The sequence below is a fragment of the Chrysoperla carnea genome, chromosome 1 (genome assembly GCF_905475395.1).
Source record: "Chrysoperla carnea chromosome 1, inChrCarn1.1, whole genome shotgun sequence".
NCBI classification, from domain to species: domain Eukaryota; kingdom Metazoa; phylum Arthropoda; class Insecta; order Neuroptera; family Chrysopidae; genus Chrysoperla; species Chrysoperla carnea.
Genome location: NC_058337.1, coordinates 1563618 through 1583022, shown reverse-complemented (window position 1 = coordinate 1583022; position 19405 = coordinate 1563618).

Sequence of the window (19405 nt, the reverse complement as noted above, 5' to 3'; positions counted from 1 at the left end):
GTAATTTTTAAACTGTATACCACGTGTCCTAAAACGCAGACAAGCCCTGCTGTGATGTCATATCGGTATGAGTCATAGACCTTCAGTTAGTTCAATGTACACAGCTGGGTATAATATATACATAGATAATAAGTATTTATATTTATTATAATCAGATGTCTATGAATATATCTGTCAAATTTATTTGTGTTATTTCGTGTAATGATACCGATATTACGTCATCAAATTGAATGCCCGCGTTTTTGACAGTTTAAAAAAGGTTTAAAATTTAATTTAAGTTTTGGACAATAAAGCGTGTGTATTTTTCCGAAATAAATTTTTGGGTGGTTTTTTATTAGCAAAATCAACATTTTGAAGTATTTTTTCAAAACTAGTGGAATACCCTATTATAAATAATAGAGATAAACTTCCGGGAATGGTAGTTTTTTATGGGAAATTTTCTTCTCATTAAGAATCTTTCTTTAAAATTTGTGTTTCCGGAATGTTTTTATAATGGAAGTTACATACATATTGAAAGAGGAATGAGTAGTTTATTTTTTTAATGTTTAGGTAGCACAGTTTACCAAATAAATGTTAATACTTAAAATAAATAAATAATAATAGTTATTTATTTTATTAGTTTTTTTTTTGTAAGGTCTTTTGGAGGTCCAAGCATAATACGATTTTAATAGCATTATTATTTCTGACTAATAATGCATTTACGATTAAGATAAAAGTCATCATCTTTATGCTCACTTATTTTTTTGTTTTGATTAAAGCGATTGAAAAAACCACGTGAAAAAACACACCTCTATTAAATGACGTGGATATTGACGTAATTGATTTCCAATTTAAAGGTTGATCGGACATTACACTGAAATTTTACAATAAACTCTACATTTTTTTAAAACAGAACTTTAAACTTTTTAGGTTTTCCTGCTACTGCCGGACTTTTTAGGTAGCACAGGACTGCCGTATGAGCTGACGAAATAAATTAATGTAAACCTGGTATGGGTTCCGAGATACAAGAACATTCCAGGAATTTGTGAAGCCGATGAGCTTGCTAGAAATGACACAATGCTGCCGGACACAAGCATCATTTGCCAACTGAAAGTTGCTCCTCAAAGAGTATATCTAAAAAAGGCCAATCTAAGATGGAGGGAGGAACGTATTTGGTTACTACAAGACAGATATGATCTAAGTACAATCGTAGGCTTTAAGAAGACCTTATATCCCTTCCAAGGGCCACTGTTCGCAAAGTTTTTTTGACTATTAAAGGACACTGGTTGGGCGGCAAGCAGTGTATCATGACTACTGCAAGAGCTGTCACACTGATGACGAGAAGGAGACAATGTCTTATCTTCTCTGTCACTGCCCAGATCTTGCCATGAGGAGATGAGCTTACTTGAGCCAGCCTCTCTTTTACGACCTCTCCGACCTAAAGTCCTCCGACGTCAAAGCTCTCCTGCTGTTCTTAAACAGCTCCAAATGGTTCATGGAGTAGTGGCCGGGGATGGGCCCACTCATTTTCCTTATCACAACGGACCCTATGGTCTAAGTGTGTCACACCCTAGGACAAAAACGAAGAGAGGCATTTTAAAGGAGAACTATACCAAGATTTAACTCTTCAAATTCCTGATTCATTTCGTGAACCATAGAACTTAAAATTGAATTAAGAGATTATGCACACAATCGCAATTAAATATTAAAAAATTAAACTTAAAAATATACTTAAATATCTGGATAAAATAAATAGAACAGTTCATAATTTGACATGAAGTTAATTTATTGTTAATTTTATTAAAACAAAATAATGATTAACTAACAAAATATGAAAATATTATGTTAATAGTACCGCCTGACTGACAAGCTATTCCATTATAAAAATCATTACTAGAGGAGTCCGTATTTAGACGATTTAATTTACATGATTATTGTCAGAAATGTTTACAAAAAAATGTTCCAAACAAAAGTTGTTTATTTTAATATAAGGAATATTTTGTACGTTTAAACTTTTTTCTAACGGTTTACAAAATGGATCCTACGTAACCAAGACCAAATTGACCTATGTTGCTCATTTACGAACTCAAACTCAATTTTTACGTCCTGAGCCCGCTACAAAAATTGCAGCTTGATTTTTCATTTTTAAGTTAGCGTGTTGATAGACGAGCCGACAGAAGGACGGACAGCAGAAATTCCAAAATTTTGTTAATAGCATCAATATTTTTTTAAAGCGTAACACATTTGGAACTAAAATGAGTTTACTTTGATGGGAAAGCTTTGAATGCAATCTTTGTTAGATTTTTCGTTTTTTAATCAATTTTTAATTTCACTTTTAAATTTTGCTATCGTATTAAGGATGTATGAGCATGGTAGTGGGGGCACAAATTTAAAAATAGATATTTTCAATTTTGATGATAAAATGTTATTACTTGACGATATAAGACGAAAAGTAAGAATAAAATTTTTCGATATCTGGCTTAATTTTCAAAATATCGAAAATTGAAAATTTTGTTTAATTATTTAGCTTTCGATATTTCGAAAACCAAGACACATATCGAAAAATTTTATTCTTATTTTTCGTCTACATTCATGAAGTTATAACAAAATTCATCATCAAAGTTGAAAATAAGATAAAAATAATTTCAACCCTTAATCTACCCTGCTCTTACATCCCTTATATGGACGGTGACACTTAGTTTTTTTCTTTTCTAATTCATTGCTAATATGTTTACTTTCTATTAAAAAGTTTTTTTAAATTTGTTTTCATTCATTCCAAATTAAAATTATCAAAAACTTCCAAAATATGTCGTTTTTTGAGATTCCTCCATAAGAGCCAATGTATTTTATATCGATTTTTAATGACTTTTTTCTTAAAAATTTGCACGGATACCAAAGCTGAAATTTTAACCACATATTCTTTGAGTAAAAGACTACCTACAAACAAATTTTGAGCCTTTAAATCAAACATTGTTGTCATGCTCATACATCCTTAAAAATTTTATGAGTAATATGGCAAATTTGACATCAGATTTAAACCCCATAAAAGGATGAATATTGAAGGACGAGTATTCGGACTGGTATAGTAAAGTTTTAAATTTAAAATTGGATAAGTTTAATTAAAGGACCATACATACTAACATACCAACATACATACATACATTTATTTAACAATTTAATAAATATAATTACAATTTATTGAAGCATACATAATATTTATAATTTCCATTCATAACAAAACATTATTAACTTTTAAAATAAACATTAAATTACACATTGTGTTTTCATTATCATAAAAAGGGCTAATTCAAGGGGCTATTTACATGCTAACGTCCATTGTGAGACCTATACACACGTTATACTTTAATTCTTTTGAAGACTTTGCTTGATGATGATGTTACACGCTAGTTTTTTCGAATAAATAGTCGAATTCAAAAAATTTATTCTTAATCACACGCGCCAATCGTTCGGTAATCTTTACTCGCGTAAGGAGAGACTTGTTCACGCATTTCACACATGCGTCAAATATTTGGTGCGTTAAATATCCTTTCACTTTCTAAATCAAAACCTCTACATAATTTTATGTAAATTTATTTGTTAATGCATTAGCTTATTAAAAATAGTTTGATTACGTGATTATTGAAATAATCAATGATTATTGATTATAATCTAATTAAATTCATTTGAACTAATTTTACCATATTTCTATCACAAGTTTTTTTAATTTACTGAGTACAACTTATATTAAACAAATGAAGGTATACGAACAAGCTCCAAAATTTCTGAAGTTCAGAAATTTTTTTTGCTTACACGTTTACTCTCGTGATGAAGAGAATTCTCACAATTTGTGAAGGATTAGAAAAAAATATTTAAAAAAAACTGTAGATTGGTTAAAAAATTCATAATTCGAAAATAAATAAAATTATGTGCAGGTAAAAAAAGTTTCAGCCACATCATTTTAAAAAATATAAGTTATTGATGTTTTAAATCGAACGTGAGCAAAATGCTCATAACACGAATGCTGACGTGTTAACGAAGATATACCTACGAAAAATTCTATAATGTAGTTCAAAGTGTCACAAATTTGCCTATAAAAGTCATTCTAATGAATAACAAGTGAAAACAAACAATTGACTGAGTTAATTGTTGAAATGCACTGCATAGTCAGTGTTGATTTCTTTATCACATTACACATACAAACATGTGACACATACATAACTGATAATCAAGGATAACAGGTTGGCTGATAAGTCCCCGGTCTGACACATATATGGCGTCGCTAGTATTAAATGCATATTATTTTTATATAGTACCAACCTTCAAATGATTCGTGTCAAAATTTGACGTCTGTAAGTCAATTAGTTTGTGAGATAGAGCGTCTTTTGTCAAGCAACTTGTGTTATTGTGAAAAAAATGGAAAAAATGGAATTTCGTGTTTTGATAAAATACTGTTTTCTGAAGGGAAAAAATACAGAGTCCGGAAACTCATTATCAAGCCAAGTTTTTGCTTCCACTGTATTTTTTCCCTTCAGAAAACAGTATTTTATCAAAACACGAAATTCCTTTTTTTCCATTTTTTTCACAATAACACAAGTTGCTTCACAAAAGACGCTCTATCTCACAAACTAATTGACTTACAGACGTCAAATTTTGACACGAATCATTTGAAGGTTGGTACTATATAAAAATAATATGCATTTAATACTAGCGACGCCATATATGTGTCAGACCGGGGACTTATCAGCCAACCTATTAGTACATATTATAAAATTTCCGCCTAATTGGCGCCCTCACGGGTAAACAGTGATGTTTACGAAAAAATGTTTCAAACAAAAGTTGTTTAATTTTTGATCAGAAACATTTTTTACATTTGAACTTTTGTTCTATCTCTGACGGTTTACAAGATGGGTCCTACGGACCCAAGATCCAATTGACCTACGATGCTCATTTACGAACTTGACCTCACTTTTTACGTCCTGAGTACGCTGTAAAAATTTCAGCTTGATATTCTTTTTGTTTTTGAGTTATCGTGCCCACAGACGGACGGACGGACAACCGGAAATGGACTAATTAGGTGATTTTATGGACAGCTATGACAAATTTTAACGTGTAAAAAAGAAACATTAACGTGTAAATTTCGTACGTTATCATGTAAATAGATAATTCTTACATTATACAATTTGATCCCAAAATACAAAATGGTATCAAAAATTTATTTAAGCATCAATAATAAACACAATACATATCTGAACCTATATTTATTCTATTATAAATAGATATCTACATTTACTTTGCAAACCCATCTGGTTTTTAGGATATTTTACTGATATTCGTCCGTCCATGAGTGGGAATCCATTTGGGAATATTATTTAATATTATGGAATAATAATAATAATAATATTAATCTGAAATATGATATGAGAAAACATTGAAAATTATTCATATAATGTAATAATCATTTTTATACCATGTATATATGAAATATACATAGTATATTAAGTTTAGTCCCAAGTTTGTAACGCTTAAAAATAATGATGCTAGGAAAACAATTTTATCATAGGTGTTCATAAAATCACCTAATTAGTCCATTTACGGCTGTCCGTCCGTCCGTCTGTGGACACGATAACTCAAAAACGAAAAAAGATTTCGAGCTGAAATTTTTACAGCGTACTCAGGACGTAAAAAGTGAGGTCAAGTTCGTAAATGAGCATCATAGGTCAATTGGGTCTTGGGTCCGTAGTACCCATCTTGTAAGCCGTTAGAGATAGAACAAAAAGTTAAATGTAAATAATGTTTCTTATCAAAAATTAAACAACTTTTGTTTGAAACATTTTTTCGTAAACATTACTGTTTACCCGTGAGGGAGCCAATTAGGCGAAAATTTTATATGTGCTATGCTTGATTATCAGTTATGTATGTGTCACATGTTTGTATGTGTAATGTGATAAAGAAATCAACACTGACTATGCATGGTATTTCAACAATTAACTCAGTCCATTGTTTGTTTTCACTTGTTTTGTATAAATTCATTTTAAATTTAAGTTTTTGTAATACAAAAATGTCAAAAGTGATGACAGGATGATAATTTTTGTGTGTTTTTATTAAACAAACTAGCTGTTACTCGTAAACATGCTGGACAATTTCCACTTAAGGTTAATGGAACATTAAGGTAAATCTTTCTCTACATAGCTATACAAGTACATTGCATACAACTAAGTTGTTTTACTGCTTACTGTAGTGTACAAGCTGAATACAGAGAATTACAAAATTATTCCCTTTTTGTATCCAATTATTCCATCTGGCAGTCCTGGAGCAAGCCCCTAAATCAACAGCCAAACCAATGTTTATGAAAAATAATGTGATTGGCAAATTCCATCTATGGGGTATGGGTATGGAAGTTAGCGGACCATGCTCTACCATCGCCAAATAGACCCTTGCACTCTATCCCCGCAACGCTTTTCAGTGGCTATTATAAACCAACTGATGTACTGAAACCCAGGATTTGCTTAGCGCTGAGTTTCTTAATTTCTTCTGGTTCGACTATGGCTGGATCAAACCATTTCCTTCGCTGCTGTATGAGCGCCGGGCAGTAATAGAGAAAGTGGATCGATGTTTCTTCTGAATTTTCTCCGCATCTGTCACACGCGAGAGATAGTCTTTTCCAATCTGATGTTGGAACTTGTTCAGGCTATCATGCCCTGTGAGTAACTCTACGATGATTCTAATATCAGCTCTGTTTAGTTTTTTTTTCTAAACCATCCCTGAACTATAGCGAACAAAACAAAAAAAAATTTGAAAATCGGTCCAACCGTTTTTGAGTTTTAGCGAGACTAACGCACAGCAATTTATTTTTATATATACAGATAATTTGATTTGGTTGATTGTATTTATTTTTTGATAAAGAATCTTCTGTCTTTCGCCATGCATATGTTAAAGAATACATAATTAATAAATAATAATAATCGTCTTTATAATCGATTTATTAACAAAAGAATAGACAAATACAATGCAAGCAAACCATAACGAAGCCACCTTAAAACAAGCAATTACAAATTACAATCAAAACCGTTTATAGACGCATACCATAGCCTTAAAAAAATGTACTGTCTTGATTAGTACAAAATGCAATGTACAACATGCAATAGTATTAACCCAACCCAACGAAACCCAACCCAACGATATAGGATAAGTTACATTAGAGTGGCTGTGCTGTAGTGGGACACACTTAGACCATATAAGGTCCATTGTGATACCAAAAAAGGAGTGACCCATCTCCAGCCACTGCTCCATGTTTGTGAATAAATTTAGCTACTGACGATGGATACGTTGCAATCGAAATATCGATTTTTAGCGAAATGAAAGTCTAGAATTTCTTAATATATAATTTTATTTCGAGTATTGTAGTATTTATTTCAATAACTAAAACGATTCTTATTTCTATTTCAGGGATTTTAGCTCCAAAATACTTGTTGCCATATAATTACGACTGTAAATTAAAAAATGATATTCTGACTATTCCGGTACAACTGCATAATTTCTCCAATTTAACTTGCCTACAGTTTAGCTTGCCATGGGAAGGACTACGGTCTATCATGCAACATGTAAATAAAAAAAATATTACTAAATTAGATAAGTATTAGGTTTGTACTTATTAATTATTAATATTAATAAATAAAGCTCGTTGATAAGTCAACAATACAATCATAGATTAGATCAAATATTACATAAAGATAAAGATATAAGTATTTCATACGAATTGACAAATAAGGCCGATTCTTTATATTTTGCCTCCCGTGAGAGACGGTTAGAGATGTCGAAAAAAAAACTATTAGAAAAAGTTCTTGAAGGACAAGCTTTTATTGTACTTAAATGTCGAAAATAATTATTTCTATAAGTTGATGATTATTCGTAAAATCATTGATATTTTAAACTGAGCGTTTTTTTTATTTCCTTGCCACAAAATCAAGAATTTAGTATGAATGTACGAAGGTATTACGCATGAAGGTTATAAGAAGGAGAACGATCGCTATAGAAAATATTGTCCTCGAAATATGGATAAAATAAGTGAGGCGCTGCGATCGCTAAGTAGTATCAATAAAAGCGGGCTGTTGTGCGCTAATTTGAAATGATATATCAATTTGTACATTATGCAACTAACTTCATCTACTTGTACTCATAAACAGCTAACCTCGCAGATACTACTTCTTGATGACAGCGCGGCTGGTGGCTGAAAAATGAACTATAAATTCTACAAATTTTCAGGGACAGACGCGCTAATGCTTTAACACGTAGCGATCGTTCTCCTTCTTTATAACCTTCATGGTATTACGTATTGCATTTCACGTACAGAAAATGATGAAATTTTGGAATTACGCCTGTAATAACGATTGGATGTTATAAAATTTTTAAATTTCAAAATAATATCCATTTTGACTACTTTTATCACTAACAAAATTACTCAAAAGTCATGGAAATATCCATACCAGTTGTTTAAAATATGACTTGATATCGTACATCGAACATGCAATAAAATTATATAGATATAGCATGGATTCGATGACGTATAAGAATCTCTTTATAGAATAATTGCTATATATTTATTTACTTAAATGTGCACAAGCGAACACGCAATATTTTTAATAATTGCAAATACATTTTACAAATGTCATGGAGCAAGCAATATTAGGGTCAGAGGTACTCCCATCATGTCTATATATATGATAATTAATGATACGTTAACTCTTTCCAATATTTTTAACTTCCCGCTAAAAAAATAGGGAAGTTATTGTTTTCACCCCGTTTTGCCAAAATCGAGTTTTCATCAGATCTCGACGTTTTAAGGTGTCAGGAAGCTTCCCTGACTACTTCCGCGAGGGTGTCATACAGACACCCTCTGTATGGCTCTGTATGTATGTATGAGTGTGTGTGTGTGTGTGTGTGTGTGTGTGTGTGTATGTAAACCTCTCATAACTTTTGAACGGCTTGTCCGATTTGATCGCGGTTGGTGCCATTCGAAAGGGCTTGACCAAACTTAGATTTTGAGGCCTAGTTGGACCGATTCGAACCGATATATTTCGAGAAATCTCAAAAAAACTGCAAAAAAAAATTTTTTAAGTGGTTTTTTTTAATAACTTTTAAACGGCTGTATCGATCAATTCCAAAAACTAATCAGCTCTCAACATCAAAAAACCACGTCGATCACCACCAGTCCGGTCAAAATCAGTTGATTCGTTCGTGAGTTATCGTTGACGAAAGAAAACCCAAAAAAGCGTTTTTTCGGAATAACTTCAAAATTTTTTGTTCTATCAATTGAAACTTAAAGATTCTTCATGAAGCTTCAAAAACTGCGTCGAATGTCATCAACCGCGTGAAAATCGGTTTATTCATTCTAAAGTTATCGCGATTTGAAAATTTAAAAAACGGTTGTTTTTAAAATTTAAATTTTTATTAGAATAGATAAAATTTTTTACACGTTATGAGTCAATACTTGAATAGCGGGAAGTTACAGGGATGACCTGCAGGGTCAACCGTTTTCCAAATTTTTTTTTTAAAAATGGTTAAAAAATAAACTTATTTGATTAAAAATTAAACTGGACTACACCAGTTACGAACTAAGGTACTCAGCTACCGAAGGCAACTGAGCTAGCCACTATTCCACCTTTGACATATCCATGAAGGTTATAAAGATTCAAAATAAATAAAAAATCCATACTAATATTATAAATGCGAAAGTAACTCTGTCTGTTACTCTTTCACGCCTAAACGGCTGAACGGATTTTGATGAAATTTGGTATGGTGATAGATGATAGCCTAGAAATGGTCATAGGCTATAAATAATCACGCCATTCTTAGGGGGTAGGCAGTAGGCAGATAACTAAATTGAGTTAGTGATTTTTAGTCGTTTTTGTTGGGACTTTTGCTCTTTCACGTCTAAACGGCTGAACAGATTTTGATGAAATTTAGTAAGGTAATAGATGGTTACCTAAAAACGGATATAAGATCAAAATGATCACGTCATCGTTCTTAGGGGGTAGGAAGTAGGCAGAAAACTGAATTGAGTTAGTGATTTTTTTTATGGTTTTTGCTGGGAGTTTTGCTCTATCATGCCTAAACGGCTGAACGGATTTTGATGAAATTTAGTTAGGTGATAGATAGTAACCTAGAAAAGGATATGGAATATGGGGGGAGGGGTGAAAGTGGGGATTTTGCCCAGCAAAGCGGGTAGTTCACAGCTAGTACAAAATATATAAAAAATCATGAATAATTTTATAACATTTTTTAATAAGAGCATTAATTAAATAACGGCGATGTTATTTTTTTACAAATTTTTTTCTACTTTTTATCGATTGTAAATACGTTTATGTTGAACTACATAATCTTGTCGAGTAAATGTTTTATTACAAATTTCACATGAAAATGGTTTCGCTCCGGTGTGAATTCGTTTATGTCTAACTAAATGATGTTGTTGAGTAAATGTTTTATTACAAACATCACATGAAAATGGTTTTTCTCCGCTGTGAATTCGTTTATGTTGAACTAAATGCGATGATGTAGTAAATCTCTTATCACAAACATCACATGAAAATGGTTTTTCTCCGCTGTGAATTCGTTTATGTTTAACTAAATCACATTTAACAGTAAATGTTTTATTACAAACATCGCATGAAAATGGTTTCTCTCCGGTGTGAATTCGTTTATGTTCAACAACATGATGTTGTTGAGTAAATGTTTTATTACAAACATCACATGAAAATGGTTTTTCTCCGCTGTGCATTCGTTTATGTTGAACTAAATGCGATGATGTAGTAAATCTCTTATCACAAACATCACATGAAAATGGTTTCTCTCCGCTGTGAATTCGTTTATGTTTAACTAAATTACTTTTCTTATTAAATGTTTTATTACAAATATCACATACAAATGATTTTTCTTCTAAAACAGTTTCATCTTTAATAATTAGTTCTGTATGTAATTCTTTTTCAAGTTTAATATTTTCATAATTAATTGTGTACAATTTTTTATCATTTTCATCACTAACAGGTTCATGTTTTACACTCACAACACTATCACTATCATTCCTGCCTTCCTCTTCATTTGTAATGTGTCCACCTTCCATTAAAATAGTTTCATCTAATATTTCACTTTTAATAATTAGTTCTGTATGTAATTCTTTTTCAACTTTAATATTATCTTTATTAATAAACAAATAATTATTTGTATCAACAAATGAATTATTTGCCATTTTGTTTAATATTTAATATTATTATCACGAAAACTTATTTATCAAAATGTTCAAGCATTAATTCACAACTCCAGTAAACATAACCTACAATGACAACTGAATAGACTATAAACTATGGAGTGTAGAGTAAAAGGAGAATCATCTCTTATGACTGTTTGACCAAAAAAGTGTCCACAAAACGATGTTAGATTATAGTTCCAAAACCAACTAAAAAGGCGCTGATGACCACTGATGACTGATGGTTCATATTCATACATATATATAAATATTGCATTTTTTATTTTTCAAGAATTTTTTATTCCCAAAACTGAGCGTCTTGAAAAAAAATCACAAGAATACTATTCTTGTGATTTTTCTTGAAAATTCTTGAAAAATAAAAAATGCAATATTCGATTTTAAGGATGTATGAGCATGACAACAATGTTTGATTTAAAGGCTCAAAATTTGTTTGTAGGTAGTCTTTTACTCAAGGAATATGTGGTTAAGATTTCAGCTTAGGTATCCGTGCAAATTTTTAAGAAAAAAGTCATTAAAAATCGATATAAAATACATTGGCTCTTATGGAGGAATCTCAAAAACGACATATTTTGGAAGTTTTTGATAATTTTCATTTGGAATGAATGAAAACAAATTTAAAAAAAACTTTTTAATAGAAAGTAAACATATTAGCAATGAATTAGAAAAGAAAAAAACTAAGTGTCACCGTCCATATAAGGAATGTAAGAGCAGGGTAGATTAAGGGTTGAAATTATTTTTATCTTATGTTCAACTTTGATGATGAATTTTGTTATAACTCCATGAATGTAGACGAAAAATAAGAATAAAATTTTTCGATGTGTGTCTTGGTTTTCAAAATATCGAAAGCTAAATAATTAAACAAAATTTTCAATTTTCGATATTTTGAAAATTAAGCCAGATATCGAAAAATTGTATTCTTACTTTTCGTCTTATATCGTCAAGTAAAAATATAAATTTATCATCAAAATTGAAAATATCTATTTTTAAATTTGTGCCCCCACTACCATGCTCATACATCCTTAAGAAAAATGTGTTGTTTTTTTTTCAATCACTGAGGGAATTCGCTTAACTAATGCAGCTACTGCGCTTCGAATTTTGATTTTTTAATAACGCACTGTCTTGCATTTAGAACGAAGATTTTTAGGAATATCTATTTGAAATTTTGCAGTCATACAAGGTCATGGGTCTTTGAAACTCAGCCTACTAAAAATTGACAAATAGGGTCGATTATAAATATTTTGCCAAGCGTCAGAGATGGTTAAAGATATCAAACAAAAAAAAATTATTAGAGAAAGTTGCTTAGAATATGTTTTTAGAATGTAAAAACTGGATAAAATGATAATTTAGTAGTGTTATGTATTCAAATATTTATTTCAGTATACTTGTAATAATTTTGAGTGTAGGCTAAAAAAAAAGGACAAAATTATAATTGCGAAAATCGGTAAATGGGTATAAAAAATTTTCTAAGCAACTTTTTCTTATATCTCTAACCTTCTTTGACGGTAGGCAAATTATTAAGTAACTTAAAAAATGTAACCCACCATCTTTACACCTTGTAAGACTGTGCAAAATTTTCAATTGATATTTCTATAAAAAACGAAAATATGAGTGTCTTCATTTTAAATGCGGCACATTGTATAAATTCTACATTTAACGCCAGGTCTGTTCTTTACCCAACGAATAAGTGTATGGAGGTAATGCAGAACTATTTATTTAGTTTTCTGTTTTTTTTTTTTGTAATATATTTTGAGTTTCAAAGATATTTAGTTATTAGCATTAATTATTAAATATATCATTTGTTAATATGTGCTAGTAATTATATTTTTATTGTTCCAATTTCAAGGTCAAATGGTCTTTATTTTATTTTGAATTGCTCATACAGATGATGAGCATGACCTCGACCTTGAATTATTAGTTTAATTATGTGAATATGAAAACTTTAATTATATAAATATCTATTTTTTTTTTCGTTTTGTTAAATATACACTTATTTACTAATTAAATCATAATTAATTTAATAATTTTTTATTAATAAAATGATATCAACGTAATAATCTTTTGAGAATTTGATTAAAAATTTTTTGGATGGAAACTTTTTAACCGAAAATTCTTTTGAATTCGAGTTGAAAGATTTTCAGATTCACGTATAAATTAACCAAATATTATATTCCATTCCCTCTAAAAAGTTTCGATACATATTTTCACTTTTTATTCAATTTCTAGCCTTTTAGGAAATTTTTTTTAACTCATTAACTATCGCGTCAACTGATTGGTAATCTTTAGTCGTGTGATGAGAGATTTGCTCACGCGTTTTGCACCATTTGTCAAATATATCGTGCCTTAAATATTCTTCAACTTTATAAATCATAACCTCTACATAATTTGATATAAATTTATTTTTTAATGCACTAAAATAGTTTGATTACGTGATTTTTGAATGACGTTTGAGAATGAAAATATTAGAGCAGAGAAATAATCTAATTAAATTTATTTTAACTAATTTCACCATATTTCTATCACAGGTTTTTTTAATTTACTAAGTACGACTTATAATTAAACTAACGAAAGTACACGAACAAGCCCGAGAATTTCCGAAGTTAATATTTTTGTGCTTACACCTTTACTCTCGTGATCAAAGAAATTCTCACAAGCTCTGAAGGAATTCAAAAAAATATATTTAAAAAAAACTGTAGATAGATTGGAAAAAATTGATAATTCATAATTCGAAAACAGAATTTTGAGAAATGAAAGTTATTTATGTTTTAAATCGAGGGTGCGTAAAATACTCATTGTGCGAGTATTAAAATGCTTCTAAAGGGTTAAATCACCCTGTAACGCCGGTCATTATAGCTATATAGTTTCGAATAGTTGTTTTGTTTATTATAAATAATTCACCCCCAAAAAATACAATTTTGATAACATATCTGAATATAATTTATGTAATCGACATGATTTTAGGCTTATAAATATGTAATAATCATTTTTATATTATAGATTGATTTATTATTGGTTTCATATTCAAAAAGTAACTAATAATCCATTAAACAACCATTCCATTAATTCATTTCCTCGCACTTAGAAAAGTCCAACTGATAAATCGACGATAAAATCGTAATGGTTTAAGTGTCTCAAAAAACATTTCTTTAAGGTTGATCGGACACTACACTGCAATTTTACTGTACACTATAAATTCTTTTTTTACAGAAAACAGTAGCATCAAGGTAATTTTAGATTTAGGATTGAAATTATTTTTACCGTATTTTCAACTTTGATGATGAATTTCGTTATAACTTTATGAATGTAGTCGAAAAATAATAATAAAATTTTTCGATATCTGTCTTGGTTTTCGAAATATTGAAAGCTAAATTTTTAAACAAAATTTTCAATTTTCGATATTTTGAAAATTACTCCAGATATCGAAAAATTTTATTCTTACTTTTCGTCTTACATTGCCCTGTTATAATATAGTTCACCATCAAAATTGAAAAAATATATTTTTTTAAATTTGTGTCCGCACTATCGTGCTCATACATCCTTAATTAGTCGGACACAACCGGCCTTTTTTTTCAATAATTTATTAAATTTAAACATTTAAATAGTATTTTTGGGTTTCCATCGACTAGAATCCTGAAACGAATTTTTTCTGGATATCAAGTTACTAACCTTGGCGCACAAGGAAATAACATGTACAATAATTTATATTTGGAAAAAATAACTTTAATAATATTTCTGATATATGCTCCGATTGCTTTTGTAATAATTTATTTTTTCTTTCCATTTTTATATGAAGTCATTAATATTAGTGGCAGGTTTGAACATGTCTATCATTTTGTTGGTAAAAATAATGATATTTCTGCAAGTCATTTCTTTTTGTTTTATGGTTCTATCAAGGAAACAAACCATTATTCTTATAAACAATCCATTTTGCTATTTATACCTAACATCTATGTGCTTGCATAAGAGGATTATCATCTTTGTTTAATTAAGGGGATATCGAAGTTAGATGATGTTGAATTTCTTATGTTGAGTATTTCGATGAGTATTTTTTTGAGGCTCAAAATATTCATTGGTTCTGTAATGTGCCTAGGATATATTTTGGGAAAATCATTGTTTCTGTCAAACAATTAATATACCAGTCCGCAGACTGCTCACGAATAATTCTGGACCATCGTACAAGATATAACACATACTTTTTATTAAATACCTTTTTTAAAATAAAATAATCCTTCAATTTTTTTCTTTTACCACTTTTGTAAAAAGGAAAAAAAGAGTAATGAACCCTTTGGTTATGAAACCCTAAATTTGCTCCTGACTCTGTCCAAATTTCAGCTGTCTTACTATTGCGGTTTTTGAGATACAGAAGACAAAAGTCATGAAAATGATAGGATTTCATGTTATAGCCAAATTTAAGTTGGAAAATGTACTTATTTGTTTAATATATACCTAATATCTGGATGACCGAGCTTCGCTCGGTAATTCGCCAATGGATGTCAGCAAGAGTCATATTTTTCACTTTAGACTACTCAAACGCCTCCTTTTTGTTATGTTATAATTTGCATTGTATTTCATTAACTACGTTATACACCAATAGATGTCTGATGAATTTTTCATGAAAAGACGGATAAAACGACATTTCTGATAAATGAAACCTAGCTAGATCGACCTATCGCCCCAAAAAACCCCTACATACTCATTTTCATGAAAATCGTTGGAGCCATTTCCAAGATCGTTGATATATATATATATATATATATATATATATATATATATATTTATATATATACAAGAATTGCTCGTTTAAATATATAAGAAGATATGTGTGTATAGGCAAATACATATACAGAAATGTATAACTACTTGCATACGTGTGTTTTTTAATGCAAGAGTGTTGAATTTTTGATTCTTGTTTTTTTGAAGAATTTGTTACGAAATTCGTAGAAGATGCAGTGTTAAATGTTCAGTCGATCAATAATATGAATTCCAGCATTAAGATCAATATTTTCAGCTACATATATGGGTATATGATTTTTGACAATTAAATTACAATAATTTTTTTTAACGATAACTTGAAATCCTATCATTTCCATGACAACTTTTATTCAGAATGACTATCATTTCTCAAAATTTGAAAAAGTTGGACCGAAATGCAGATTACATCTAATTTGTGTCAATGAATTTCTTGAATGATATCAGTAAATTAGCTTCGATTTTTCAGGCATTACTAGGAATATTTGTTGATCTTAACCCTTATTCTAATCAATATTCGATGCAGAAGTGATAAAATCAACATACTTGTGACTTAGTCTTGCAAACAACTATCGGATCATTCTCATCATTTTTCTACACGGAGGTTGTGTGGCGTATTTATCAAATCATAGTTTTTGCTTGGTTTTGTATTTTAGTTTATTTTTTGTAATTTTTATTATAATATAAAACAATTAATCTTGTTTAAAAAAACGAGTGATAAACATTTTGTATTAAATCCATAAATAAACTTTTTTTTTGTGCAACTATTTGATCGTTTTTGAGGGAAAAAAATATCTAATGGTTTGTGAAGAATATGAATCATAAAAAAAACCATGAAAAATGGTGCGGAAATCTTTACAAGTCATTTAGACATTCATTTGGGTATTTTCTTTTTCACACGCTCTTATCAAAATTGACTTCTGGAAGAACAAACTTTGTTAATGTTTTTTACTCGGAAAGTATTTGGCCATTAAGGTAAGTATTCGGCTATTTTCTGATGTCCTTGATAATGATTACTGTTTGATGATAATTGAGTCACTGCTTTGAGTTAGTTCGGTTCTTTTTATGGCGATGGCTGTTTTTCTACTTGATAATCCATAATTAGAAATTCGAATTTCTTTCTCGACAATCCAAAAAATCTTTTTATTGAACTAATTTGAGAGCTTTCTTTAATCAATAAAACAACCTCCGGAATTTGGATATAAATCTATTAGTTACATTCAAAGGTTTTAAAAATAATGACAGCTTAGCAATAACAAAAAAACTCAATCAATCGATTAATAAAAATATATCCAATAAATATTTTAATGCAATTTATTATTGCAATTTTCCAGTTCACATGAAAAAAGAAAGTACCAGCCTTCAATAAAACGTAAAATTGTCTTTTACAGAAAGGCTCATCTGAAATCAAAAATGAGCTTTTATTATAAAACTGTAGTACTAAAAATATATTTCAACTTTTGTTATGCGCTGTTCTTCTTGCTCACTAGTTCAATATTTTTTTTTATATTAAGAGTTTATGATATATCTAAGGAAAAGTCTAAAAAACTATTGTTAACAAGTGAAAACAAACAATTGACTGAGTTAATTGTTGAAATACCATACATAGTCGGTGTTGATTTCTTTATCACATAACACATACAAACATGTGACACATACATAACTGATAATCAAGTATAGTACATACTAGCTGTTAAACCCGCTTCGCTGGGTTGTTTTTGCACATTTAAATATCAAAATTGTTAAATGAAAGACTTTTTTTTTAATTCTCTCTATGTGTACGGAAAAGTAAGGGAAAGATCGATAGAAACCCATGGAACATTCCAGAATATTCGAGAAAGTTCTAGAAAATTCGATAGAAATCCATAGAACATTCCAGAATGTTCGAGAAAATTCTAGAAAATTCGATAGAAATCCATAGAACATTCCAGAATGTTCGAGAAAATTCTAGAAAATTCGACAGAAACCCATGGAACATTCCAGATTGTTCGAGAAAGTTTGATAAAATTCAATAAAAATCCATACAACATTCGAGAATATTCGAGAAAGTTCTAGAAAAATCGATAGAAATCCATAGAACATTCCAGAATGTTCGAGAAAATTCTAGAAAATTCGATAGAAATCCATGGAACATTCCAGAATTTTCGAGAAAAATCGAAAGACACTTGCGCCAGTAGCGCCATTTAGTGAAAATTGTACTATTGACAGTGGCGCCATCTATTGAAAATTATTAGAACTAAAAAATCGAAAGACATTTCCGTCAGTAACGCCATGTAGTGAAAATTGTACTATTGACAGTGGCGCCATCTATTGAAAATTATTAGAACTATTTTTTAATCTATTTTCTATGAATTCCTAGATCATTTTTAATTCCACCCCCACCAAACTCCCTTATTCACAATGGGAGCCTAAGGGCTACCCAATGACATAACCCCCTACCGAAGGTCAATGGTTAGTTTTAGGGAAAATCGGGGACATACAAACAAACACTCTCTTTTTATATATATATAGATTATAAAATTTCCGCCTAATTGGCGCCCTTACGGGTAAACATTGATGTTTACGAAAAAATGTTTCAAACAAAAGCTGTTTAATTTTTGATAAGGAACATTTTTTAAATTTAAACTTTTGTTCTATCTCTAACGGTTTACAAGATGAAAATTCAAGACCCAATTGACCTATGATGCTCATTTACGAACTTGACCTCACTTTTTACGTCCTGAGTACACTGTAAAATTACACAGCTCGATATCTTTTTTTGTTTTTGAGTTATCGTGTCCACAGACGGACGGACGGACGGACGGCCGGACAACCGGAAATGGACTAAATAGGTGATTTTATGAACACCTATGACAAAATTTTTTTCCTAGCATCATTATTTTTAAGCGTTAAGCGTTACAAACTTGGGACTAAACTTAATATACTATGTATATTTCATATATACATGGTATAAAAATAGTTCGTCGAAGTCCCTTAAGTGTGCACTGTCTAAAAAGGCCCTCAGAAAAAATTTGAAATGAGACCTATTTCGCCGCACTTTAGCTTTCAAACGATCTCTAGACTGGCCCAAAAATGGGGTGTTATAAGTTTGATCGCTATGTATGTGTGTCTCTTACTTAATTTTAAAATTTCATACTCATAATACTTTACCTTCAATAGCGTTCAAATTCGGAGGGAAGAGCTATTGCTTGGGCCTACAAATTGTGTTGTGATTACAGAAGAACGATTTTAGAATTTCAATTCTAGTTTCAAACTTATTAGTTTGCACTTATAAATTTAGGTAATTTATTTATTTTGAGGTTTACTGTACTTTACTTGGCAGAAAGTTGACCTAACATTTTTAAGAAAATATGAGGAACACACTCTGTACGTTGTTGAACAAGCGAAACGTATAATAATAACGTAGAATGTCTTAATAAT